Here is a 26,020-nt window from a genome sequence, read left to right as displayed (position 1 = left end):
AACCTGGTCCGAGCCACACAAGTCACCCCATCTTGGATTCCCCTAGGTCTTAAGTTTTCAGAAATGCACAGGTTTGGTAGGTTTCCCTAGGTGGCGGCTGAGCTACAGGCCAAAATCTACAGGTAGGCATTTTGCAAAAAACACCTCTGTTTTCCTTCAAAAATTTGGCTGTGTCCACGTTGCGCTTTGGGGCGTTTCCTGTTGTGGGCGCTAGGCCTACCCACACAAGTGAGGTATCATTTTTATCGGGAGACGTGGGGGACCGCTGGGTGGAAGGAAATTTGTGGCTCCTCTCAGATTCCAGAACTTTCTGCCACAGAAATGTGAGGAACATGTGTTTTTTTAGCCAAATTTTGAGGTTTGCGAAGGATTCTGGATAACAGAACCTGGTCCGAGCCACACAAGTCACCCCATCTTGGATTCCCCTAGGGCTCTAGTTTACAGAAATGCACAGGTTTGGTAGCTTTCCCTAGGTGGCGGCTGAGCTACAGGCCAAAATCTACAGGTAGGCACTTTGCAAAAAACACCTCTGTTTTACTTCAAAAATTTGGCTGTGTCCACGTTAAGCTTTGGGGCGTTTCCTGTCGCGGGCGCTAGGCCTACCCACACAAGTGAGGTATAATTTTTATCGGGAGACGTGGGGGAACGCTGGGTGGAAGGAAATTCGTGGCTCCTCTCAGATTCCAGAACTTTCTGCCACAGAAATGTGAGGATCATGTGTTTTTTTAGCCAAATTTTGAGGTTTGCAAAGGATTCTGGGTAACAGAACCTGGTCCGAGCCACACAAGTCACCCCATCTTGGATTCCCCTAGGTCTCTAGTTTTCAGAAATGCACAGGTTTGGTAGGTTTCCCTAGGTGGCGGCTGAGCTACAGGCCAAAATCTACAGGTAGGCACTTTTCAAAAAACACCTCTGTTTTCCTTCAAAAATGTGGCTGTGTCCACGTTGCGCTTTGGGGCGTTTCCTGTCGCGGGCGCTAGGCCTACCCACACAAGTGAGGTATCATTTTTATCGGGAGACGTGGGGGAATGCTGGGTGGAAGGAAATTTGTGGCTCCTCTCAGATTCCAGAACTTTCTGCCACAGAAATGGGAGGAACATGTGTTTTTTTAGCCAAATTTTGAGGTTTGCAAAGGATTCTGGGTAACAGAACCTGGTCCGAGCCACACAAGTCACCCCATCTTGGTTTCCCCTAGGTCTCTAGTTTTCAGAAATGCACAGGATTGGTAGGTTTCCCTAGGTGGCGGCTGAGCTACAGGCCAAAATCTACAGGTAGGCACTTTTCAAAAAACACCTCTGTTTTCCTTAAAAAATTTGGCTGTGTCCACGTTGCACTTTGGGGCGTTTCCTGTCGCGGGCGCTAGGCCTACCCACACAAGTGAGGTATCATTTTTATCGGGAGACGTGGGGGAATGCTGGGTGGAAGGAAATTTGTGGCTCCTCTCAGATTCCAGAACTTTCTGCCACAGAAAGGGGAGGAACATGTGTTTTTTTAGCCAAATTTTGAGGTTTGCAAAGGATTCTGGGTAACAGAACCTGGTCCGAGCCACACAAGTCACCCCATCTTGGATTCCCCTACGTCTCTAGTTTTGAGAAATGCACAGGTTTGGTAGGTTTCCCTACGTGGGGGCTGAGCTACAGGCCAAAATCTACAGGTAGGCACTTTGCAAAAAACACCTCTGTTTTCCTTCAAAAATTTGGCTGTGTCCACGTTGCGCTTTGGGGCGTTTCCTGTCGCGGGCGGTAGGCCTACCCACACAAGTGAGGTATCATTTTTATCGGGAGACGTGGGGAAACGCTGGGTGGAAGGAAATTTGTGGCTCCTCTCAGATTCCAGAACTTTCTGCCACAGAAATGTGAGGAACATGTGTTTTTTTAGCCAAATTTTGAGGTTTGCAAAGGATTCTGGGTAACAGAACCTGGTCCGAGCCACACAAGTCACCCCATCTTGGATTCCCCTAGGTCTCTAGTTTTCAGTAATGCACAGGTTTGGTAGGTTTCCCTAGGTGGCGGCTGAGCTACAGGCCAAAATCTACAGGTAGGCACTTTGCAAAAAACATCTCTGTTTTCCTTCAAAAATGTGGCTGTGTCCACGTTGCGCTTTGGGGCGTTTCCTGTCGTGGGCGCTAGGCCTACCCACACAAGTGAGGTATCATTTTTATCGGGAGATGTGGGGGAACGCTGGGTGGAAGGAAATTAGTGGCTCCTCTCAGATTCCAGAACTTTCTGCCACAGAAATGTGAGGAACATGTGATTTTTTAGCCAAATTTTGAGGTTTGCAAAGGATTCTGGGTAACAGAACCTGGTTCGAGCCACACACGTCACCCCATCTTGGAATTCCCTAGGTCTCTAGTTTTCAGAAATGCACAGGTTTGGTAGGTTTCCCTAGGTGGCGGCTGAGCTACAGGCCAAAATTTACAGGTAGGCACTTTGCAAAAAACACCTCTGTTTTCCTTCAAAAATTTGGCTGTGTCCACGTTGCGCTTTGGGGCATTTCCTGTCGCGGGCCCTAGGCCTACCCACACAAGTGAGGTATCATTTTTATCGGGAGACGTTGGGGAACGCTGGGTGTAAGGACATTTGTGGCTCCTCTCAGATTCCAGAACTTTCTGCCACAGAAATGTGAGGAACATGTGTTTTTTTAGCCACATTTTGAGGTTTGCAAAGGATTCTGGGTAATAGAACCTGGTCCGAGCCACACAAGTCACCCCATCTTGGATTCCCCTAGGTCTCTAGTTTTCAGAAATGCACAGGTTTGGTAGGTTTCCCTAGGTGGCGGCTGAGCTACAGGCCAAAATCTACAGGTAGGCACTTTGCAAAAAACAGCTCTGTTTTCATTCAAAAATTTGGCTGTGTCCTCGTTGCGCTTTGGGGCGTTTCCTGTCGTGGGCGCTAGGCCTACCCACACAAGTGAGGTATCATTTTTATCGGGAGACGTGGGGGAACGCTGGGTGTAAGGAAATTTGTGGCTCCTCTCAGATTCTAGAACTTTCTGCCACAGAAATGTGAGGAACATGTGTTTTTTTAGCAAATTTTGAGGTTTGCGAAGGATTCTGGGTAACAGAACCTGGTCCGAGCCACACAAGTCACCCCATCTTGGATTCCCCTAGGTCTCTAGTTTTAAAAAATGCGCTGGTTTGCTAGGTTTCCCCTGGTGCCGGCTGAGCTAGAGGCCAAAATCCACAGGTAGGCACTGTTTTGTATGAAAAAATGTGATGTGTCCACGTTGTGTTTTGGGCCATTTCCTGTCGCGAGCGCTAGGCCTACCCACACAAGTGAGGTATCATTTTTATCGGGAGACATGGGGGAACGCTGGGTGGAAGGAAATTTGTGGCTCCTCTCAGATTCCAGAACTTTCTGCCACAGAAATGTGAGGAACATGTGTTTTTTTAGCCAAATTTTGAGGTTTGCAAAGGATTCTGGGTAACAGAACCTGGTCCGAGCCACACAAGTCACCCCATCTTGGATTCCCCTAGGTCTCTAGTTTTCAGAAATGCACAGGTTTGGTAGGTTTCCCTAGGTGGCGGCTGAGCTACAGGCCAAAATCTACAGGTAGACACTTTGCAAAAAAACACCTCTGTTTTCCTTTAAAAATTTGGCTGTGTCCACGTTGCGCTTTGGGGCGTTTCCTGTCGCGGGCGCTAGGCCTACCCATACAAGTGAGGTATCATTTTTATCGGGAGACGTGGGGGAACGCTGGGTGGAAGGAAATTTGTGGCTCCTCTCAGATTCCAGAACTTTCTGCCACAGAAATGTGAGGAACATGTGTTTTTTTAGGCAAATTTTGAGGTTTGCGAAGGAATCTGGGTAACAGAACCTGGTCTGAGCCACACAAGTCACCCCATCTTGGATTCCCCTACGTCTTAAGTTTTCAGAAATGCACAGGTTTGGTAGGTTTCCCTAGGTGGCGGCTGAGCTACAGGCCAAAATCTACAGGTAGGCATTTTGCAAAAAACACCTCTGTTTTCCTTCAAAAATTTGGCTGTGTCCACGTTGCGCTTTGGGGCGTTTCCTGTTGTGGGCGCTAGGCCTACCCACACAAGTGAGGTATCATTTTTATCGGGAGACGTGGGGGACCGCTGGGTGGAAGGAAATTTGTGGCTCCTCTCAGATTCCAGAACTTTCTGCCACAGAAATGTGAGGAACATGTGTTTTTTTAGCCAAATTTTGAGGTTTGCGAAGGATTCTGGGTAACAGAACCTGGTCCGAGCCACACAAGTCACCCCATCTTGGATTCCCCTAGGGCTCTAGTTTACAGAAATGCACAGGTTTGGTAGCTTTCCCTAGGTGGCGGCTGAGCTACAGGCCAAAATCTACAGGTAGGCACTTTGCAAAAAACACCTCTGTTTTACTTCAAAAATTTGGCTGTGTCCACGTTAAGCTTTGGGGCGTTTCCTGTCGCGGGCGCTAGGCCTACCCACACAAGTGAGGTATAATTTTTATCGGGAGACGTGGGGGAATGCTGGGTGGAAGGAAATTCGTGGCTCCTCTCAGATTCCAGAACTTTCTGCCACAGAAATGTGAGGATCATGTGTTTTTTTAGCCAAATTTTGAGGTTTGCAAAGGATTCTGGGTAACAGAACCTGGTCCGAGCCACACAAGTCACCCCATCTTGGATTCCCCTAGGTCTCTAGTTTTCAGAAATGCACAGGTTTGGTAGGTTTCCCTAGGTGGCGGCTGAGCTACAGGCCAAAATCTACAGGTAGGCACTTTTCAAAAAACACCTCTGTTTTCCTTCAAAAATTTGGCTGTGTCCACGTTGCGCTTTGGGGCGTTTCCTGTCGCGGGCGCTAGGCCTACCCACACAAGTGAGGTATCATTTTTATCGGGAGACGTGGGGGAATGCTGGGTGGAAGGAAATTTGTGGCTCCTCTCAGATTCCAGAACTTTCTGCCACAGAAATGGGAGGAACATGTGTTTTTTTAGCCAAATTTTGAGGTTTGCAAAGGATTCTGGGTAACAGAACCTGGTCCGAGCCACACAAGTCACCCCATCTTGGTTTCCCCTAGGTCTCTAGTTTTCAGAAATGCACAGGATTGGTAGGTTTCCCTAGGTGGCGGCTGAGCTACAGGCCAAAATCTACAGGTAGGCACTTTTCAAAAAACACCTCTGTTTTCCTTAAAAAATTTGGCTGTGTCCACGTTGCACTTTGGGGCGTTTCCTGTCGCGGGCGCTAGGCCTACCCACACAAGTGAGGTTTCATTTTTATCGGGAGACGTGGGGGAATGCTGGGTGGAAGAAAATTTGTGGCTCCTCTCAGATTCCAGAACTTTCTGCCACAGAAAGGGGAGGAACATGTGTTTTTTTAGCCAAATTTTGAGGTTTGCAAAGGATTCTGGGTAACAGAACCTGGTCCGAGCCACACAAGTCACCCCATCTTGGATTCCCCTAGGTCTCTAGTTTTGAGAAATGCACAGGTTTGGTAGGTTTCCCTAGGTGGCGGCTGAGCTACAGGCCAAAATCTACAGGTAGGCACTTTGCAAAAAACACCTCTGTTTTCCTTCAAAAATTTGGCTGTGTCCACGTTGCGCTTTGGGGCGTTTCCTGTCGCGGGCGCTAGGCCTACCCACACAAGTGAGGTATCATTTTTATCGGGAGACGTGGGGGAACGCTGGGTGGAAGGAAATTTGTGGCTCCTCTCAGATTCCAGAACTTTCTGCCACAGAAATGTGAGGAACATGTGTTTTTTTAGCCAAATTTTGAGGTTTGCAAAGGATTCTGGGTAACAGAACCTGGTCCGAGCCACACAAGTCACCCCATCTTGGATTCCCCTAGGTCTCTAGTTTTCAGTAATGCACAGGTTTGGTAGGTTTCCCTAGGTGGCGGCTGAGCTACAGGCCAAAATCTACAGGTAGGCACTTTGCAAAAAACATCTCTGTTTTCCTTCAAAAATGTGGCTGTGTCCACGTTGCGCTTTGGGGCGTTTCCTGTCGTGGGCGCTAGGCCTACCCACACAAGTGAGGTATCATTTTTATCGGGAGATGTGGGGGAACGCTGGGTGGAAGGAAATTAGTGGCTCCTCTCAGATTCCAGAACTTTCTGCCACAGAAATGTGAGGAACATGTGATTTTTTAGCCAAATTTTGAGGTTTGCCAAGGATTCTGGGTAACAGAACCTGGTTCGAGCCACACACGTCACCCCATCTTGGAATTCCCTAGGTCTCTAGTTTTCAGAAATGCACAGGTTTGGTAGGTTTCCCTAGGTGGCGGCTGAGCTACAGGCCAAAATCTACAGGTAGGCACTTTGCAAAAAACACCTCTGTTTTCCTTCAAAAATTTGGCTGTGTCCACGTTGCGCTTTGAGGCGTTTCCTGTCGCGGGCGCTAGGCCTACCCACACAAGTGAGGTATCATTTTTATCGGGAGACGTGGGGGACCGCTGGGTGGAAGGAAATTTGTGGCTCCTCTCAGATTCCAGAACTTTCTGCCACAGAAATGTGAGGAACATGTGTTTTTTTAGCCAAATTTTGAGGTTTGCGAAGGATTCTGGGTAACAGAACCTGGTCCGAGCCACAAAAGTCACCCCATCTTGGATTCCCCTAGGTCTCTAGTTTTCAAAAATGTGCTGGTTTGCTAGGTTTCCGAAGGTGCCGGCTGAGCTAGAGGCCAAAATCCACAGGTAGGCACTGTTTTGTATGAAAAAATGTGATGTGTCCACGTTGTGTTTTGGGCCATTTCCTGTCACGAGCGCTAGGCCTACCCACACAAGTGAGGTATCATTTTTATCGGGAGACGTGGGGGAACGCTGGGTGGAAGGAAATTTGTGGCTCCTCTCAGATTCCAGACCTTTCTGCCACAGAAATGTGAGGAGCATGTGTTTTTTTAGCCAAATTTTGAGGTTTGCAAAGGATTCTGGGTAACAGAACCTGGTCCGAGCCACACAAGTCACCCCATCTTGGATTCCCCTAGGTCTCTAGTTTTCAGAAATGCACAGGTTTGGTAGGTTTCCCTAGGTGGCGGCTGAGCTACAGGCCAAAATCTACAGGTAGACACTTTGCAAAAAAACACCTCTGTTTTCCTTTAAAAATTTGGCTGTGTCCACGTTGCGCTTTGGGGCGTTTCCTGTCGCGGGCGCTAGGCCTACCCACACAAGTGAGGTATCATTTTTATCGGGAGACGTGGGGGAACGCTGGGTGGAAGGAAATTTATGGCTCTTCTCAGATTCCAGAACTGTCTGCCACAGAAATGTGAGGAACATGTGTTTTTTTAGGCAAATTTTGAGGTTTGCGAAGGAATCTGGGTAACAGAACCTGGTCCGAGCCACACAAGTCACCCCATCTTGGATTCCCCTAGGTCTTTAGTTCTCAGAAATGCACAGGTTTGGTAGGTTTCCCTAGGTGGCGGCTGAGCTACAGGCCAAAATCTACAGGTAGGCATTTTGCAAAAAACACCTCTGTTTTCCTTCAAAAATTTGGCTGTGTCCACGTTGCGCTTTTGGGGCGTTTCCTGTCGTGGGCGCTAGGCCTACCCACACAAGTGAGGTATAATTTTTATCGGGAGATGTGGGGGACCGCTGGGTGGAAGGAAATTTGTGGCTCCTCTCAGATTCCAGAACTTTCTGCCACAGAAATGTGAGGAACATGTGTTTTTTTAGCCAAATTTTGAGGTTTGCGAAGGATTCTGGGTAACAGAACCTGGTCCGAGCCACACAAGTCACCCCATCTTGGATTCCCCTAGGTCTCTATATTACAGAAATGCACAGGTTTGGTAGGTTTCCCTAGGAGGCGGCTGAGCTACAGGCCAAAATCTACAGGTAGGCACTTTGCAAAAAACACCTCTGTTTTCCTTAAAAAATTTGGCTGTGTCCACGTTACGCTTTGGGGCGTTTCCTGTCGCGGGCGCTAGGCCTACCCACACAAGTGAGGTATCATTTTTATCGGGAGACGTGGGGGAACGCTGGGTGGAAGGAAATTCGTGGCTCCTCTCAGATTCCAGAACTTTCTGCCACAGAAATGTGAGGAACATGTGTTTTTTTAGGCAAATTTTGAGGTTTGCGAAGGATTCTGAGTAACAGAACCTGGTCCGAGCCACACAAGTCACCCCATCTTGGATTCCCCTAGGTCTTTAGTTTTCAGAAATGCACAGGTTTGGTAGGTTTCCCTAGGTGGCGGCTGAGCTACAGGCCAAAATCTACAGGTAGGCATTTTGCAAAAAACACCTCTGTTTTCCTTCAAAAATTTGGCTGTGTCCACGTTGCGCTTTGGGGCGTTTCCTGTCGTGGGCGCTAGGCCTACCCACACAAGTGAAGAATAATTTTTATCGGGAGACGTGGGGGACCGCTGGGTGAAAGGAAATTTGTGGCACCTCTCAGATTCCAGAACTTTCTGCCACAGAAATGTGAGGAACATGTGTTTGTTTAGCCAAATTTTGAGGTTTGCGAAGGATTCTGGGTAACAGAACCTGGTCCGAGCCACACAAGTCACCCCATCTTGGATTCCCCTAGGTCTCTAGTTTACAGAAATGCACAGGTTTGGTAGGTTTCCCTAGGTGGCGGCTGAGCTACAGGCCAAAATCTACAGGTAGGCACTTTGCAAAAAACACCTCTGTTTTCCTTCAAAAATTTGGCTGTGTCCACGTTGCGCTTTGGGGCGTTTCCTGTCGCGGGCGCTAGGCCTACCCACACAAGTGAGGTATCATTTTTATCGGGAGACGTGGGGGAACGCTGGGTGGAAGGAAATTTGTGGCTCCTCTCAGATTCCAGAACTTTCTGCCACAGAAATGTGAGGAACACGTGTTTTTTTAGCCAAATTTTGAGGTTTGCAAAGGATTCTGGGTAACAGAACCTGGTCCGAGCCACACAAGTCACCCCATCTTGGATTCCCCTAGGTCTCTAGTTTTCAGAAATGCACAAGTTTGGTAGGTTTCCCTAGGTGGCGGCTGAGCTACAGGCCAAAATCTACAGGTAGACACTTTGCAAAAAACACCTCTGTTTTCCTTTAAAAATGTGGCTGTGTCCACGTTGCGCTTTGGGGCGTTTCCTGTCGCGGGCGCTATGCTACCCACACAAGTGAGGCATCATTTTTATCGGGAGACGTGGGGGAACGCTGGGTGGAAGGAAATTTGTGGCTCCTCTCAGATTCCAGCACTTTCTGCCACAGAAATGTGAGGAACATGTGTTTTTTTAGGCAAATTTTGAAGTTTGCGAAGGATTCTGGGTAACAGAACCTGGTCCGAGCCACACAAGTCACCCCATCTTGGATTCCCCTAGGTCTCTAGTTTTCAGAAATGCAAAGGTTTGGTAGGTTTCCCTAGGTGGCGGCTGAGCTACAGGCCAAAATCTACAGGTAGGCACTTTGCAAAAAACACCTCTGTTTTCCTTCACAAATTTGGCTGTGTCCACGTTGCGCTTTGGGGCGTTTCCTGTCGCGGGCGCTAGGCCTACCCACACAAGTGAGGTATCATTTTTATCGGGAGACGTGGGGGAACGCTGAGTGGAAGGAAATTTGTGGCTCCTCTCAGATTCCAGAACTTTCTGCCACAGAAATGTGAGGAACATGTGTTTTTTTAGCCAAATTTTGAGGTTTGCAAAGGATTCTGGGTAACAGAACCTGGTCCGAGCCACACAAGTCACCCCATCTTGGATTCCCCTAGGTCTCTAGTTTTCAGAAATGCACAGGTTTGGTAGGTTTCCCTAGGTGGCGGCTGAGCTACAGGCCAAAATCTACAGGTAGGCACTTTGCAAAAAACATCTCTGTTTTCCTTCAAAAATTTGGCTGTGTCCACGTTGCGCTTTGGGGCGTTTCCTGTCGTGGGCGCTAGGCCTACCCACACAAGTGAGGTATCATTTTCATCGGGAGACGTGGGGGAACGCTGGCTGGAAGGAAATTAGTGGCTCCTCTCAGATTCCAGAACTTTCTGCCACAGAAATGTGAGGAACATGTGATTTTTTAGCCAAATTTTGAGGTTTGCAAAGGATTCTGGGTAACAGAACCTGGTCCGAGCCACACACGTCACCCCATCTTGGATTCCCCTAGGTCTCTAGTTTTCAGAAATGCACAGGTTTGGTAGGTTTCCCTAGGTGGCGGCTGAGCTACAGGAAAAAATCTACAGGTAGGCACTTTGCAAAAAACACCTCTGTTTTCCTTCAAAAATTTGGCTGTGTCCACGTTGCGCTTTGGGGCATTTCCTGTCGCGGGCGCTAGGCCTACCCACACAAGTGAGGTATCATTTTTATCGGGAGACATGGGGGAACGCTGGGTGGAAGGAAATTTGTGGCTCCTCTCAGATTCCAGAACTTTCTGCCACAGAAATGTGAGGAACATGTGTTTTTTTAGCCAAATTTTGAGGTTTGCGAAGGATTCTGGGTAACAGAACCTGGTCCGAGCCACACAAGTCAACCCATCTTGGATTCCCCTTGGTCTCTAGTTTTCAGAAATGCACAGGTTTGGTAGGTTTCCCTAGGTGGCGGCTGAGCTACAGGCCAAAATCTACAGGTAGGCATTTTGCAAAAAACACCTCTGTTTTCCTTCAAAAATTTGGCTGTGTCCACGTTGCGCTTTGGGGCGTTTCCTGTCGCGGGCGCTAGGTCTACCCACACAAGTGAGGTATCATTTTTATCAGGAGACGTGGGGGAACGCTGGGTGGAAGGAAATTTGTGGCTCCTCTCAGATTCCAGAACTTTCTGCCACAGAAATGGGAGGAACATGTGTTTTTTTAGCCAAATTTTGAGGTTTGCAAAGGATTCTGGGTAACAGAACCTGGTCCGAGCCACACAAGTCACCCCATCTTGGATTCCCCTAGGTCTCTAGTTTTCAGAAATGCACAGGTTTGGTAGGTTTCCCTAGGTGGCGGCTGAGCTACAGGCCAAAATCTACAGGTAGGCACTTTGCAAAAAACACCTCTCTTTTCCTTCAAAAATTTGGCTGTGTCCACGTTGCGCTTTGGGGCGTTTCCTGTCGCGGGCGCTAGGCCTACCCACACAAGTGAGGTATCATTTTTATCGGGAGACGTTGGGGAACGCTGGGTGTAAGGAAATTTGTGGCTCCTCTCAGATTCCAGAACTTTCTGCCACAGAAATGTGAGGAACATGTGTTTTTTTAGCCAAATTTTGAGGTTTGCAAAGGATTCTGGGTAACAGAACCTGGTCCGAGCCACACAAGTCACCCCATCTTGGATTCCCCTAGGTCTTAAGTTTTCAGAAATGCACAGGTTTGGTAGGTTTCCCTAGGTGGCGGCTGAGCTACAGGCCAAAATCTACAGGTAGGCATTTTGCAAAAAACACCTCTGTTTTCCTTCAAAAATTTGGCTGTGTCCACGTTGCGCTTTGGGGCGTTTCCTGTTGTGGGCGCTAGGCCTACCCACACAATTGAGGTATCATTTTTATCGGGAGACGTGGGGGACCGCTGGGTGGAAGGAAATTTGTAGCTCCTCTCAGATTCCAGAACTTTCTGCCACAGAAATGTGAGGAACATGTGTTTTTTTAGCCAAATTTTGAGGTTTGCGAAGGATTCTGGGTAACAGAACCTGGTCCGAGCCACACAAGTCACCCCATCTTGGATTCCCCTAGGGCTCTAGTTTACAGAAATGCACAGGTTTGGTAGCTTTCCCTAGGTGGCGGCTGAGCTACAGGCCAAAATCTACAGGTAGGCACTTTGCAAAAAACACCTCTGTTTTACTTCAAAAATTTGGCTGTGTCCACGTTAAGCTTTGGGGCGTTTCCTGTCGCGGGCGCTAGGCCTACCCACACAAGTGAGGTATAATTTTTATCGGGAGACGTGGGGGAACGCTGGGTGGAAGGAAATTCGTGGCTCCTCTCAGATTCCAGAACTTTCTGCCACAGAAATGTGAGGATCATGTGTTTTTTTAGCCAAATTTTGAGGTTTGCAAAGGATTCTGGGTAACAGAACCTGGTCCGAGCCACACAAGTCACCCCATCTTGGATTCCCCTAGGTCTCTAGTTTTCAGAAATGCACAGGTTTGGTAGGTTTCCCTAGGTGGCGGCTGAGCTACAGGCCAAAATCTACAGGTAGGCACTTTTCAAAAAACACCTCTGTTTTCCTTCAAAAATTTGGCTGTGTCCACGTTGCGCTTTGGGGCGTTTCCTGTCGCGGGCGCTAGGCCTACCCACACAAGTGTGGTATCATTTTTATCGGGAGACGTGGGGGAATGCTGGGTGGAAGGAAATTTGTGGCTCCTCTCAGATTCCAGAACTTTCTGCCACAGAAATGGGAGGAACATGTGTTTTTTTAGCCAAATTTTGAGGTTTGCAAAGGATTCTGGGTAACAGAACCTGGTCCGAGCCACACAAGTCACCCCATCTTGGTTTCCCCTAGGTCTCTAGTTTTCAGAAATGCACAGGATTGGTAGGTTTCCCTAGGTGGCGGCTGAGCTACAGGCCAAAATCTACAGGTAGGCACTTTTCAAAAAACACCTCTGTTTTCCTTAAAAAATTTGGCTGTGTCCACGTTGCACTTTGGGGCGTTTCCTGTCGCGGGCGCTAGGCCTACCCACACAAGTGAGGTATCATTTTTATCGGGAGACGTGGGGGAATGCTGGGTGGAAGGAAATTTGTGGCTCCTCTCAGATTCCAGAACTTTCTGCCACAGAAAGGGGAGGAACATGTGTTTTTTTAGCCAAATTTTGAGGTTTGCAAAGGATTCTGGGTAACAGAACCTGGTCCGAGCCACACAAGTCACCCCATCTTGGATTCCCCTAGGTCTCTAGTTTTGAGAAATGCACAGGTTTGGTAGGTTTCCCTAGGTGGCGGCTGAGCTACAGGCCAAAATCTACAGGTAGGCACTTTGCAAAAAACACCTCTGTTTTCCTTCAAAAATTTGGCTGTGTCCACGTTGCGCTTTGGGGCGTTTCCTGTCGCGGGCGCTAGGCCTACCCACACAAGTGAGGTATCATTTTTATCGGGAGACGTGGGGGAACGCTGGGTGGAAGGAAATTTGTGGCTCCTCTCAGATTCCAGAACTTTCTGCCACAGAAATGTGAGGAACATGTGTTTTTTTAGCCAAATTTTGAGGTTTGCAAAGGATTCTGGGTAACAGAACCTGGTCCGAGCCACACAAGTCACCCCATCTTGGATTCCCCTAGGTCTCTAGTTTTCAGAAATGCACAAGTTTGGTAGGTTTCCCTAGGTGGCGGCTGAGCTACAGGCCAAAATCTACAGGTAGACACTTTGCAAAAAACACCTCTGTTTTCCTTTAAAAATTTGGCTGTGTCCACGTTGCGCTTTGGGGCGTTTCCTGTCGCGGGCGCTAGGCTACCCACACAAGTGAGGCATCATTTTTATCGGGAGACGTGGGGGAACGCTGGGTGGAAGGAAATTTGTGGCTCCTCTCAGATTCCAGAACTTTCTGCCACAGAAATGTGAGGAACATGTGTTTTTTTAGCCAAATTTTGAGGTTTGCAAAGGATTCTGGGTAACAGAACCTGGTCCGAGCCACACAAGTCACCCCATCTTGGATTCCCCTAGGTCTCTAGTTTTGAGAAATGCACAGGTTTGGTAGGTTTCCCTAGGTGGCGGCTGAGCTACAGGCCAAAATCTACAGGTAGGCACTTTGCAAAAAACACCTCTGTTTTCCTTCAAAAATTTGGCTGTGTCCACGTTGCGCTTTGGGGCGTTTCCTGTCGCGGGCGCTAGGCCTACCCACACAAGTGAGGTATCATTTTTATCGGGAGACGTGGGGGAACGCTGGGTGGAAGGAAATTTGTGGCTCCTCTCAGATTCCAGAACTTTCTGCCACAGAAATGTGAGGAACATGTGTTTTTTTAGCCAAATTTTGAGGTTTGCAAAGGATTCTGGGTAACAGAACCTGGTCCGAGCCACACAAGTCACCCCATCTTGGATTCCCCTAGGTCTCTAGTTTTCAGAAATGCACAAGTTTGGTAGGTTTCCCTAGGTGGCGGCTGAGCTACAGGCCAAAATCTACAGGTAGACACTTTGCAAAAAACACCTCTGTTTTCCTTTAAAAATTTGGCTGTGTCCACGTTGCGCTTTGGGGCGTTTCCTGTCGCGGGCGCTAGGCTACCCACACAAGTGAGGCATCATTTTTATCGGGAGACGTGGGGGAACGCTGGGTGGAAGGAAATTTGTGGCTCCTCTCAGATTCCAGAACTTTCTGCCACAGAAATGTGAGGAACATGTGTTTTTTTAGGCAAATTTTGAAGTTTGCGAAGGATTCTGGGTAACAGAACCTGGTCCGAGCCACACAAGTCACCCCATCTTGGATTCCCCTATGTCTCTAGTTTTCAGAAATGCAAAGGTTTGGTAGGTTTCCCTAGGTGGCGGCTGAGCTACAGGCCAAAATCTACAGGTAGGCACTTTGCAAAAAACACCTCTGTTTTCCTTCACAAATTTGGCTGTGTCCACGTTGCGCTTTGGGGCGTTTCCTGTCGCGGGCGCTAGGCCTACCCACACAAGTGAGGTATCATTTTTATCGGGAGACGTGGGGGAACGCTGAGTGGAAGGAAATTTGTGGCTCCTCTCAGATTCCAGAACTTTCTGCCACAGAAATGTGAGGAACATGTGTTTTTTTAGCCAAATTTTGAGGTTTGCAAAGGATTCTGGGTAACAGAACCTGGTCCGAGCCACACAAGTCACCCCATCTTGGATTCCCCTAGGTCTCTAGTTTTCAGAAATGCACAGGTTTGGTAGGTTTCCCTAGGTGGCGGCTGAGCTACAGGCCAAAATCTACATGTAGGCATTTTGCAGAAAACACCTCTGTTTTCCTTCAAAAATTTGGCTGTGTCCACGTTGCGCTTTTGGGGCGTTTCCTGTCGTGGGCGCTAGGCCTACCCACACAAGTGAGGTATAATTTTTATCGGGAGACGTGGGGGACCGCTGGGTGGAAGGAAATTTGTGGCTCCTCTCAGATTCCAGAACTTTCTGCCACAGAAATGTGAGGAACATGTGTTTTTTTAGCCAAATTTTGAGGTTTGCGAAGGATTCTGGGTAACAGAACCTGGTCCGAGCCACACAAGTCACCCCATCTTGGATTCCCCTAGGTCTCTAGATTACAGAAATGCACAGGTTTGGTAGGTTTCCCTAGGAGGCGGCTGAGCTACAGGCCAAAATCTACAGGTAGGCACTTTGCAAAAAACACCTCTGTTTTCCTTAAAAAATTTGGCTGTGTCCACGTTACGCTTTGGGGCGTTTCCTGTCGCGGGCGCTAGGCCTACCCACACAAGTGAGGTATCATTTTTATCGGGAGACGTGGGGGAACGCTGGGTGGAAGGAAATTCGTGGCTCCTCTCAGATTCCAGAACTTTCTGCCACAGAAATGTGAGGAACATGTGTTTTTTTAGGCAAATTTTGAGGTTTGCGAAGGATTCTGAGTAACAGAACCTGGTCCGAGCCACACAAGTCACCCCATCTTGGATTCCCCTAGGTCTTTAGTTTTCAGAAATGCACAGGTTTGGTAGGTTTCCCTAGGTGGCGGCTGAGCTACAGGCCAAAATCTACAGGTAGGCATTTTGCAAAAAACACCTCTGTTTTCCTTCAAAAATTTGGCTGTGTCCACGTTGCGCTTTGGGGCGTTTCCTGTCGTGGGCGCTAGGCCTACCCACACAAGTGAAGAATAATTTTTATCGGGAGACGTGGGGGACCGCTGGGTGGAAGGAAATTTGTGGCTCCTCTCAGATTCCAGAACTTTCTGCCACAGAAATGTGAGGAACATGTGTTTGTTTAGCCAAATTTTGAGGTTTGCGAAGGATTCTGGGTAACAGAACCTGGTCCGAGCCACACAAGTCACCCCATCTTGGATTCCCCTAGGTCTCTAGTTTACAGAAATGCACAGGTTTGGTAGGTTTCCCTAGGTGGCGGCTGAGCTACAGGCCAAAATCTACAGGTAGGCACTTTGCAAAAAACACCTCTGTTTTCCTTCAAAAATTTGGCTGTGTCCACGTTGCGCTTTGGGGCGTTTCCTGTCGCGGGCGCTAGGCCTACCCACACAAGTGAGGTATCATTTTTATCGGGAGACGTGGGGGAACGCTGGGTGGAAGGAAATTTGTGGCTCCTCTCAGATTCCAGAACTTTCTGCCACAGAAATGTGAGGAACACGTGTTTTTTTAAACAAATTTTGAGGTTTGCAAAGGATTCTGGGTAACAGAACCTGGTCCGAGCCACACAAGTCACCCCATCTTGGATTCCCCTAGGTCTCTAGTTTTCAGAAATGCACAAGTTTGGTAGGTTTCCCTAGGTGGCGGCTGAGCTACAGGCCAAAATCTACAGGTAGACACTTTGCAAAAAACACCTCTGTTTTCCTTTAAAAATTTGGCTGTGTCCACGTTGCGCTTTGGGGCGTTTCCTGTCGCGGGCGCTATGCTACCCACACAAGTGAGGCATCATTTTTATCGGGAGACGTGGGGGAACGCTGGGTGGAAGGAAATTTGTGGCTCCTCTCAGATTCCAGAACTTTCTGCCACAGAAATGTGAGGAACATGTGTTTTTTTAGGCAAATTTTGAAGTTTGCGAAGGATTCTGGGTAACAGAACCTTGTCCGAGCCACACAAGTCACCCCATCTTGGATTCCCCTAGGTCTCTAGTTTTCAGAAATGCAAAGGTTTGGTAGGTTTCCCTAGGTGGCGGCTGAGCTACAGGCCAAAATCTACAGGTAGGCACTTTGCAAAAAACACCTCTGTTTTCCTTCACAAATTTGGCTGTGTCCATGTTGCGCTTTGGGGCGTTTCCTGTCGCGGGCGCTAGGCCTACCCACACAAGTGAGGTATCATTTTTATCGGGAGACGTGGGGGAACGCTGAGTGGAAGGAAATTTGTGGCTCCTCTCAGATTCCAGAACTTTCTGCCACAGAAATGTGAGGAACATGTGTTTTTTTAGCCAAATTTTGAGGTTTGCAAAGGATTCTGGGTAACAGAACCTGGTCCGAGCCACACAAGTCACCCCATCTTGGATTCCCCTAGGTCTCTAGTTTTCAGAAATGCACAGGTTTGGTAGGTTTCCCTAGGTGGCGGCTGAGCTACAGGCCAAAATCTACAGGTAGGCACTTTGCAAAAAACATCTCTGTTTTCCTTCAAAAATTTGGCTGTGTCCACGTTGCGCTTTGGGGCGTTTCCTGTCGCGGGCGCTAGGCCTACCCACACAAGTGTGGTATCATTTTTATCGGGAGACGTGGGGGAATGCTGGGTGGAAGGAAATTTGTGGCTCCTCTCAGATTCCAGAACTTTCTGCCACAGAAATGGGAGGAACATGTGTTTTTTTAGCCAAATTTTGAGGTTTGCAAAGGATTCTGGGTAACAGAACCTGGTCCGAGCCACACAAGTCACCCCATCTTGGTTTCCCCTAGGTCTCTAGTTTTCAGAAATGCACAGGATTGGTAGGTTTCCCTAGGTGGCGGCTGAGCTACAGGCCAAAATCTACAGGTAGGCACTTTTCAAAAAACACCTCTGTTTTCCTTTAAAAATTTGGCTGTGTCCACGTTGCGCTTTGGGGCGTTTCCTGTCGCGGGCGCTATGCTACCCACACAAGTGAGGCATCATTTTTATCGGGAGACGTGGGGGAACGCTGGGTGGAAGGAAATTTGTGGCTCCTCTCAGATTCCAGAACTTTCTGCCACAGAAATGTGAGGAACATGTGTTTTTTTAGGCAAATTTTGAAGTTTGCGAAGGATTCTGGGTAACAGAACCTGGTCCGAGCCACACAAGTCACCCCATCTTGGATTCCCCTAGGTCTCTAGTTTTCAGAAATGCAAAGGTTTGGTAGGTTTCCCTAGGTGGCGGCTGAGCTACAGGCCAAAATCTACAGGTAGGCACTTTGCAAAAAACACCTCTGTTTTCCTTCACAAATTTGGCTGTGTCCATGTTGCGCTTTGGGGCGTTTCCTGTCGCGGGCGCTAGGCCTACCCACACAAGTGAGGTATCATTTTTATCGGGAGACGTGGGGGAACGCTGAGTGGAAGGAAATTTGTGGCTCCTCTCAGATTCCAGAACTTTCTGCCACAGAAATGTGAGGAACATGTGTTTTTTTAGCCAAATTTTGAGGTTTGCAAAGGATTCTGGGTAACAGAACCTGGTCCGAGCCACACAAGTCACCCCATCTTGGATTCCCCTAGGTCTCTAGTTTTCAGAAATGCACAGGTTTGGTAGGTTTCCCTAGGTGGCGGCTGAGCTACAGGCCAAAATCTACAGGTAGGCACTTTGCAAAAAACATCTCTGTTTTCCTTCAAAAATTTGGCTGTGTCCACGTTGCGCTTTGGGGCGTTTCCTGTCGCGGGCGCTAGGCCTACCCACACAAGTGTGGTATCATTTTTATCGGGAGACGTGGGGGAATGCTGGGTGGAAGGAAATTTGTGGCTCCTCTCAGATTCCAGAACTTTCTGCCACAGAAATGGGAGGAACATGTGTTTTTTTAGCCAAATTTTGAGGTTTGCAAAGGATTCTGGGTAACAGAACCTGGTCCGAGCCACACAAGTCACCCCATCTTGGTTTCCCCTAGGTCTCTAGTTTTCAGAAATGCACAGGATTGGTAGGTTTCCCTAGGTGGCGGCTGAGCTACAGGCCAAAATCTACAGGTAGGCACTTTTCAAAAAACACCTCTGTTTTCCTTAAAAAATTTGGCTGTGTCCACGTTGCACTTTGGGGCGTTTCCTGTCGCGGGCGCTAGGCCTACCCACACAAGTGAGGTATCATTTTTATCGGGAGACGTGGGGGAATGCTGGGTGGAAGGAAATTTGTGGCTCCTCTCAGATTCCAGAACTTTCTGCCACAGAAAGGGGAGGAACATGTGTTTTTTTAGCCAAATTTTGAGGTTTGCAAAGGATTCTGGGTAACAGAACCTGGTCCGAGCCACACAAGTCACCCCATCTTGGATTCCCCTAGGTCTCTAGTTTTGAGAAATGCACAGGTTTGGTAGGTTTCCCTAGGTGGCGGCTGAGCTACAGGCCAAAATCTACAGGTAGGCACTTTGCAAAAAACACCTCTGTTTTCCTTCAAAAATTTGGCTGTGTCCACGTTGCGCTTTGGGGCGTTTCCTGTCGCGGGCGCTAGGCCTACCCACACAAGTGAGGTATCATTTTTATCGGGAGACGTGGGGGAACGCTGGGTGGAAGGAAATTTGTGGCTCCTCTTAGATTCCAGAACTTTCTGCCACAGAAATGTGAGGAACATGTGTTTTTTTAGCCAAATTTTGAGGTTTGCAAAGGATTCTGGGTAACAGAACCTGGTCCGAGCCACACAAGTCACCCCATCTTGGATTCCCCTAGGTGTCTAGTTTTCAGTAATGCACAGGTTTGGTAGGTTTCCCTAGGTGGCGGCTGAGCTACAGGCCAAAATCTACAGGTAGGCACTTTGCAAAAAACATCTCTGTTTTCCTTCAAAAATGTGGCTGTGTCCACGTTGCGCTTTGGGGCGTTTCCTGTCGTGGGCGCTAGGCCTACCCACACAAGTGAGGTATCATTTTTATCGGGAGATGTGGGGGAACGCTGGGTGGAAGGAAATTAGTGGCTCCTCTCAGATTCCAGAATTTTCTGCCACAGAAATGTGAGGAACATGTGATTTTTTAGCCAAATTTTGAGGTTTGCAAAGGATTCTGGGTAACAGAACCTGGTTCGAGCCACACACGTCACCCCATCTTGGAATTCCCTAGGTCTCTAGTTTTCAGAAATGCACAGGTTTGGTAGGTTTCCCTAGGTGGCGGCTGAGCTACAGGCCAAAATCTACAGGTAGGCACTTTGCAAAAAACACCTCTGTTTTCCTTCAAAAATTTGGCTGTGTCCACGTTGCGCTTTGAGGCGTTTCCTGTCGCGGGCGCTAGGCCTACCCACACAAGTGAGGTATCATTTTTATCGGGAGACGTGGGGGACCGCTGGGTGGAAGGAAATTTGTGGCTCCTCTCAGATTCCAGAACTTTCTGCCACAGAAATGTGAGGAACATGTGTTTTTTTAGCCAAATTTTGAGGTTTGCGAAGGATTCTGGGTAACAGAACCTGGTCCGAGCCACAAAAGTCACCCCATCTTGGATTCCCCTAGGTCTCTAGTTTTCAAAAATGTGCTGGTTTGCTAGGTTTCCGAAGGTGCCGGCTGAGCTAGAGGCCAAAATCCACATGTAGGCACTGTTTTGTATGAAAAAATGTGATGTGTCCACGTTGTGTTTTGGGCCATTTCCTGTCACGAGCGCTAGGCCTACCCACACAAGTGAGGTATCATTTTTATCGGGAGACGTGGGGGAACGCTGGGTGGAAGGAAATTTGTGGCTCCTCTCAGATTCCAGACCTTTCTGCCACAGAAATGTGAGGAGCATGTGTTTTTTTAGCCAAATTTTGAGGTTTGCAAAGGATTCTGGGTAACAGAACCTGGTCCGAGCCACACAAGTCACCCCATCTTGGATTCCTCTAGGTCTCTAGTTTTCAGAAATGCACAGGTTTGGTAGGTTTCCCTAGGTGGCGGCTGAGCTACAGGCCAAAATCTACAGGTAGACACTTTGCAAAAAAACACCTCTGTTTTCCTTTAAAAATTTGGCTGTGTCCACGTTGCGCTTTGGGGCGTTTCCTGTCGCGGGTGCTAGGCCTACCCACACAAGTGAGGTAACATTTTTATCGGGAGACGTGGGGGAACGCTGGGTGGAAGGAAATTTATGGCTCTTCTCAGATTCCAGAACTTTCTGCCACAGAAATGTGAGGAACATGTGTTTTTTTAGGCAAATTTTGAGGTTTGCGAAGGAATCTGGGTAACAGAACCTGGTCCGAGCCACACAAGTCACCCCATCTTGGATTCCCCTAGGTCTTTAGTTCTCAGAAATGCACAGGTTTGGTAGGTTTCCCTAGGTGGCGGCTGAGCTACAGGCCAAAATCTACAGGTAGGCATTTTGCAAAAAACACCTCTGTTTTCCTTCAAAAATTTGGCTGTGTCCACGTTGCGCTTTTGGGGCGTTTCCTGTCGTGGGCGCTAGGCCTACCCACACAAGTGAGGTATAATTTTTATCGGGAGACGTGGGGGACCGCTGGGTGGAAGGAAATTTGTGGCTCCTCTCAGATTCCAGAATTTTCTGCCACAGAAATGTGAGGAACATGTGTTTTTTTAGCCAAATTTTGAGGTTTGCGAAGGATTCTGGGTAACAGAACCTGGTCCGAGCCACACAAGTCACCCCATCTTGGATTCCCCTAGGTCTCTAGTTTACAGAAATGCACAGGTTTGGTAGGTTTCCCTAGGAGGCGGCTGAGCTACAGGCCAAAATCTACAGGTAGGCACTTTGCAAAAAACACCTCTGTTTTCCTTAAAAAATTTGGCTGTGTCCACGTTACGCTTTGGGGCGTTTCCTGTCGCGGGCGCTAGGCCTACCCACACAAGTGAGGTATCATTTTTATCGGGAGACGTGGGGGAACGCTGGGTGGAAGGAAATTTGTGGCTCCTCTCAGATTCCAGAACTTTCTGCCACAGAAATGTGAGGAACATGTGTTTTTTTAGGCAAATTTTGAGGTTTGCGAAGGATTCTGGGTAACAGAACCTGGTCCGAGCCACACAAGTCACCCCATCTTGGATTACCCTAGGTCTTTAGTTTTCAGAAATGCACAGGTTTGGTAGGTTTCCCTAGGTGGCGGCTGAGCTACAGGCCAAAATCTACAGGTAGGCATTTTGCAAAAAACACCTCTGTTTTCCTTCAAAAATTTGGCTGTGTCCACGTTGCGCTTTGGGGCGTTTCCTGTCGTGGGCGCTAGGCCTACCCACACAAGTGAGGAATTATTTTTATCGGGAGACGTGGGGGACCGCTGGGTGGAAGGAAATTTGTGGCTCCTCTCAGATTCCAGAACTTTCTGCCACAGAAATGTGAGGAACATGTGTTTGTTTAGCCAAATTTTGAGGTTTGCGAAGGATTCTGGGTAACAGAACCTGGTCCGAGCCACACAAGTCACCCCATCTTGGATTCCCCTAGGTCTCTAGTTTACAGAAATGCACAGGTTTGGTAGGTTTCCCTAGGTGGCGGCTGAGCTACAGGCCAAAATCTACAGGTAGGCACTTTGCAAAAAACACCTCTGTTTTCCTTCAAAAATTTGGCTGTGTCCACGTTGCGCTTTGGGGCGTTTCCTGTCGCGGGCGCTAGGCCTACCCACACAAGTGAGGTATCATTTTTATCGGGAGACGTGGGGGAACGCTGGGTGGAAGGAAATTTGTGGCTCCTCTCAGATTCCAGAACTTTCTGCCACAGAAATGTGAGGAACATGTGTTTTTTTAGCCAAATTTTGAGGTTTGCAAAGGATTCTGGGTAACAGAACCTGGTCCGAGCCACACAAGTCACCCCATCTTGGATTCCCCTAGGTCTCTAGTTTTCAGAAATGCACAAGTTTGGTAGGTTTCCCTAGGTGGCGGCTGAGCTACAGGCCAAAATCTACAGGTAGACACTTTGCAAAAAACACCTCTGTTTTCCTTTAAAAATTTGGCTGTGTCCACGTTGCGCTTTGGGGCGTTTCCTGTCGCGGGCGCTAGGCTACCCACACAAGTGAGGTATCATTTTTATCGGGAGACGTGGGGGAACGCTGGGTGGAAGGAAATTTGTGGCTCCTCTCAGATTCCAGAACTTTCTGCCACAGAAATGTGAGGAACATGTGTTTTTTTAGGCAAATTTTGAAGTTTGCGAAGGATTCTGGGTAACAGAACCTGGTCCGAGCCACACAAGTCACCCCATCTTGGATTCCCCTAGGTCTCTAGTTTTCAGAAATGCAAAGGTTTGGTAGGTTTCCCTAGGTGGCGGCTGAGCTACAGGCCAAAATCTACAGGTAGGCACTTTGCAAAAAACACCTCTGTTTTCCTTCAAAAATTTGGCTGTGTCCACGTTGCGCTTTGGGGTGTTACCTGTCGCGGGCGCTAGGCCTACCCACACAAGTGAGGTATCATTTTTATCGGGATACGTGGGGGAACGCTGAGTGGAAGGAAATTTGTGGCTCCTCTCAGATTCCAGAACTTTCTGCCACAGAAATGTGAGGAACATGTGTTTTTTTAGCCAAATTTTGAGGTTTGCAAAGGATTCTGGGTAACAGAACCTGGTCCGAGCCACACAAGTCACCCCATCTTGGATTCCCCTAGGTCTCTAGTTTTCAGAAATGCACAGGTTTGGTAGGTTTCCCTAGGTGGCGGCTGAGCTACAGGCCAAAATCTACAGGTAGGCACTTTGCAAAAAACATCTCTGTTTTCCTTCAAAAATTTGGCTGTGTCCACGTTGCGCTTTGGGGCGTTTCCTGTCGTGGGCGCTAGGCCTACCCACACAAGTGAGGTATCATTTTCATCGGGAGACGTGGGGGAACGCTGGCTGGAAGGAAATTAGTGGCTCCTCTCAGATTCCAGAACTTTCTGCCACAGAAATGTGAGGAACATGTGATTTTTTAGCCAAATTTTGAGGTTTGCAAAGGATTCTGGGTAACAGAACCTGGTCCGAGCCACACACGTCACCCCATCTTGGATTCCCCTAGGTCTCTAGTTTTCAGAAATGCACAGGTTTGGTAGGTTTCCCTAGGTGGTGGCTGAGCTACAGGCCAAAATCTACAGGTAGGCACTTTGCAAAAAACACCTCTGTTTTCCTTCAAAAATTTGGCTGTGTCCACGTTGCGCTTTGGGGCATTTCCTGTCGCGGGCGCTAGGCCTACCCACACAAGTGAGGTATCATTTTTATCGGGAGACATGGGGGAACGCTGGGTGGAAGGAAATTTGTGGCTCCTCTCAGATTCCAGAACTTTCTGCCACAGAAATGTGAGGAACATGTGTTTTTTTAGCCAAATTTTGAGGTTTGCGAAGGATTCTGGGTAACAGAACCTGGTCCGAGCCACACAAGTCAACCCATCTTGGATTCCCCTTGGTCTCTAGTTTTCAGAAATGCACAGGTTTGGTAGGTTTCCCTAGGTGGCGGCTGAGCTACAGGCCAAAATCTACAGGTAGGCCTTTTGCAAAAAACACCTCTGTTTTCCTTCAAAAATTTGGCTGTGTCCACGTTGCGCTTTGGGGCGTTTCCTGTCGCGGGCGCTAGGTCTACCCACACAAGTGAGGTATCATTTTTATCAGGAGACGTGGGGGAACGCTGGGTGGAAGGAAATTTGTGGCTCCTCTCAGATTCCAGAACTTTCTGCCACAGAAATGGGAGGAACATGTGTTTTTTTAGCCAAATTTTGAGGTTTGCAAAGGATTCTGGGTAACAGAACCTGGTCCGAGCCACACAAGTCACCCCATCTTGGATTCCCCTAGGTCTCTAGTTTTCAGAAATGCACAGGTTTGGTAGGTTTCCCTAGGTGGCGGCTGAGCTACAGGCCAAAATCTACAGGTAGGCACTTTGCAAAAAACACCTCTCTTTTCCTTCAAAAATTTGGCTGTGTCCACGTTGCGCTTTGGGGCGTTTCCTGTCGCGGGCGCTAGGCCTACCCACACAAGTGAGGTATCATTTTTATCGGGAGACGTTGGGGAACGCTGGGTGTAAGGAAATTTGTGGCTCCTCTCAGATTCCAGAACTTTCTGCCACAGAAATGTGAGGAACATGTGTTTTTTTAGCCAAATTTTGAGGTTTGCAAAGGATTCTGGGTAACAGAACCTGGTTCCGAGCCACACAAGTCACCCCATCTTGGATTCCCCTTGGTCTCTAGTTGTCAGAAATGCACAGGTTTGGTAGGTTTCCCTAGGTGGCGGCTGAGCTACAGGCCAAAATCTACAGGTAGGCACTTTCCAAAAAACACCTCTGTTTTCCTTCAAAAATTTGGCTGTGTCCACGTTGCGCTTTGGGGCGTTTCCTGTCGCGGGCGCTAGGCCTACCCACACAAGTGAGGTATCATTTTTATCGGGAGACGTGGGGGAATGCTGGGTGGAAGGAAATTTGTGGCTCCTCTCAGATTCCAGAACTTTCTGCCACAGAAATGGGAGGAACATGTGTTTTTTTAGCCAAATTTTGAGGTTTGCAAAGGATTCTGGGTAACAGAACCTGGTCCGAGCCACACAAGTCACCCCATCTTGGATTCCCCTAGGTCTCTAGTTTTCAGAAATGCAAAGGTTTGGCAGGTTTCCCTAGGTGGCGGCTGAGCTACAGGCCAAAATATACAGGTAGGCACTTTGCAAAAAACACCTCTGTTTTCCTTCAAAAATTTGGCTGTGTCCACGTTGCGCTTTGGGGCGTTTCCTGTCGCGGGCGCTAGGCCTACCCACACAAGTGAGGTATCATTTTTATCGGGAGACGTGGGGGAACGCTGGGTGGAAGGAAATTTGTGGCTCCTCTCAGATTCCAGAACTTTCTGCCACAGAAATGTGAGGAACATGTGTTTTTTTAGCCAAATTTTGAGGTTTGCAAAGGATTCTGGGTAACAGAACCTGGTCCGAGCCACACAAGTCACCCCATCTTGGATTCCCCTCGGTCTCTAGTTTTCAGAAATGCACAGGTTTGGTAGGTTTCCCTAGGTGGCGGCTGAGCTACAGACCAAAATCTACAGGTAGGCACTTTGCAAAAAACATCTCTGTTTTCCTTCAAAAATTTGGCTGTGTCCACGTTGCGCTTTGGGGCGTTTCCTGTCATGGGCGCTAGGCCTACCCACACAAGTGAGGTATCATTTTTATCGGGAGACGTGGGGGAACGCTGGGTGGAAGGAAATTTGTGGCTCCTCTCAGATTCCAGAACTTTCTGCCACAGAAATGTGAGGAACATGTGTTTTTATAGCCAAATTTTGAGGTTTGCAAAGGATTCTGGGTAACAGAACCTGGTCCGAGCCACACAAGTCACCCCATCTTGGATTCCCCTAGGTCTCTAGTTTTCAGAAATGCACAAGTTTGGTAGGTTTCCCTAGGTGGCGGCTGAGCTACAGGCCAAAATCTACAGGTAGACACTTTGCAAAAAACACCTCTGTTTTCCTTTAAAAATTTGGCTGTGTCCACGTTGCGCTTTGGGGCGTTTCCTGTCGCAGGCGCTAGGCTACCCACACAAGTGAGGTATCATTTTTATCGGGAGACGTGGGGAAACGCTGGGTGGAAGGAAATTTGTGGCTCCTCTCAGATTCCAGAACTTTCTGCCACAGAAATGTGAGGAACATGTGTTTTTTTAGGCAAATTTTGAGGTTTGCGAAGGATTCTGGGTAACAGAACCTGGTCCGAGCCACACAAGTCACCC

The sequence above is a fragment of the Pleurodeles waltl genome, chromosome 3_1 (assembly GCF_031143425.1).
Source record: "Pleurodeles waltl isolate 20211129_DDA chromosome 3_1, aPleWal1.hap1.20221129, whole genome shotgun sequence".
NCBI lineage: Eukaryota > Metazoa > Chordata > Amphibia > Caudata > Salamandridae > Pleurodeles > Pleurodeles waltl.
This window is presented reverse-complemented; position numbering follows the sequence as displayed.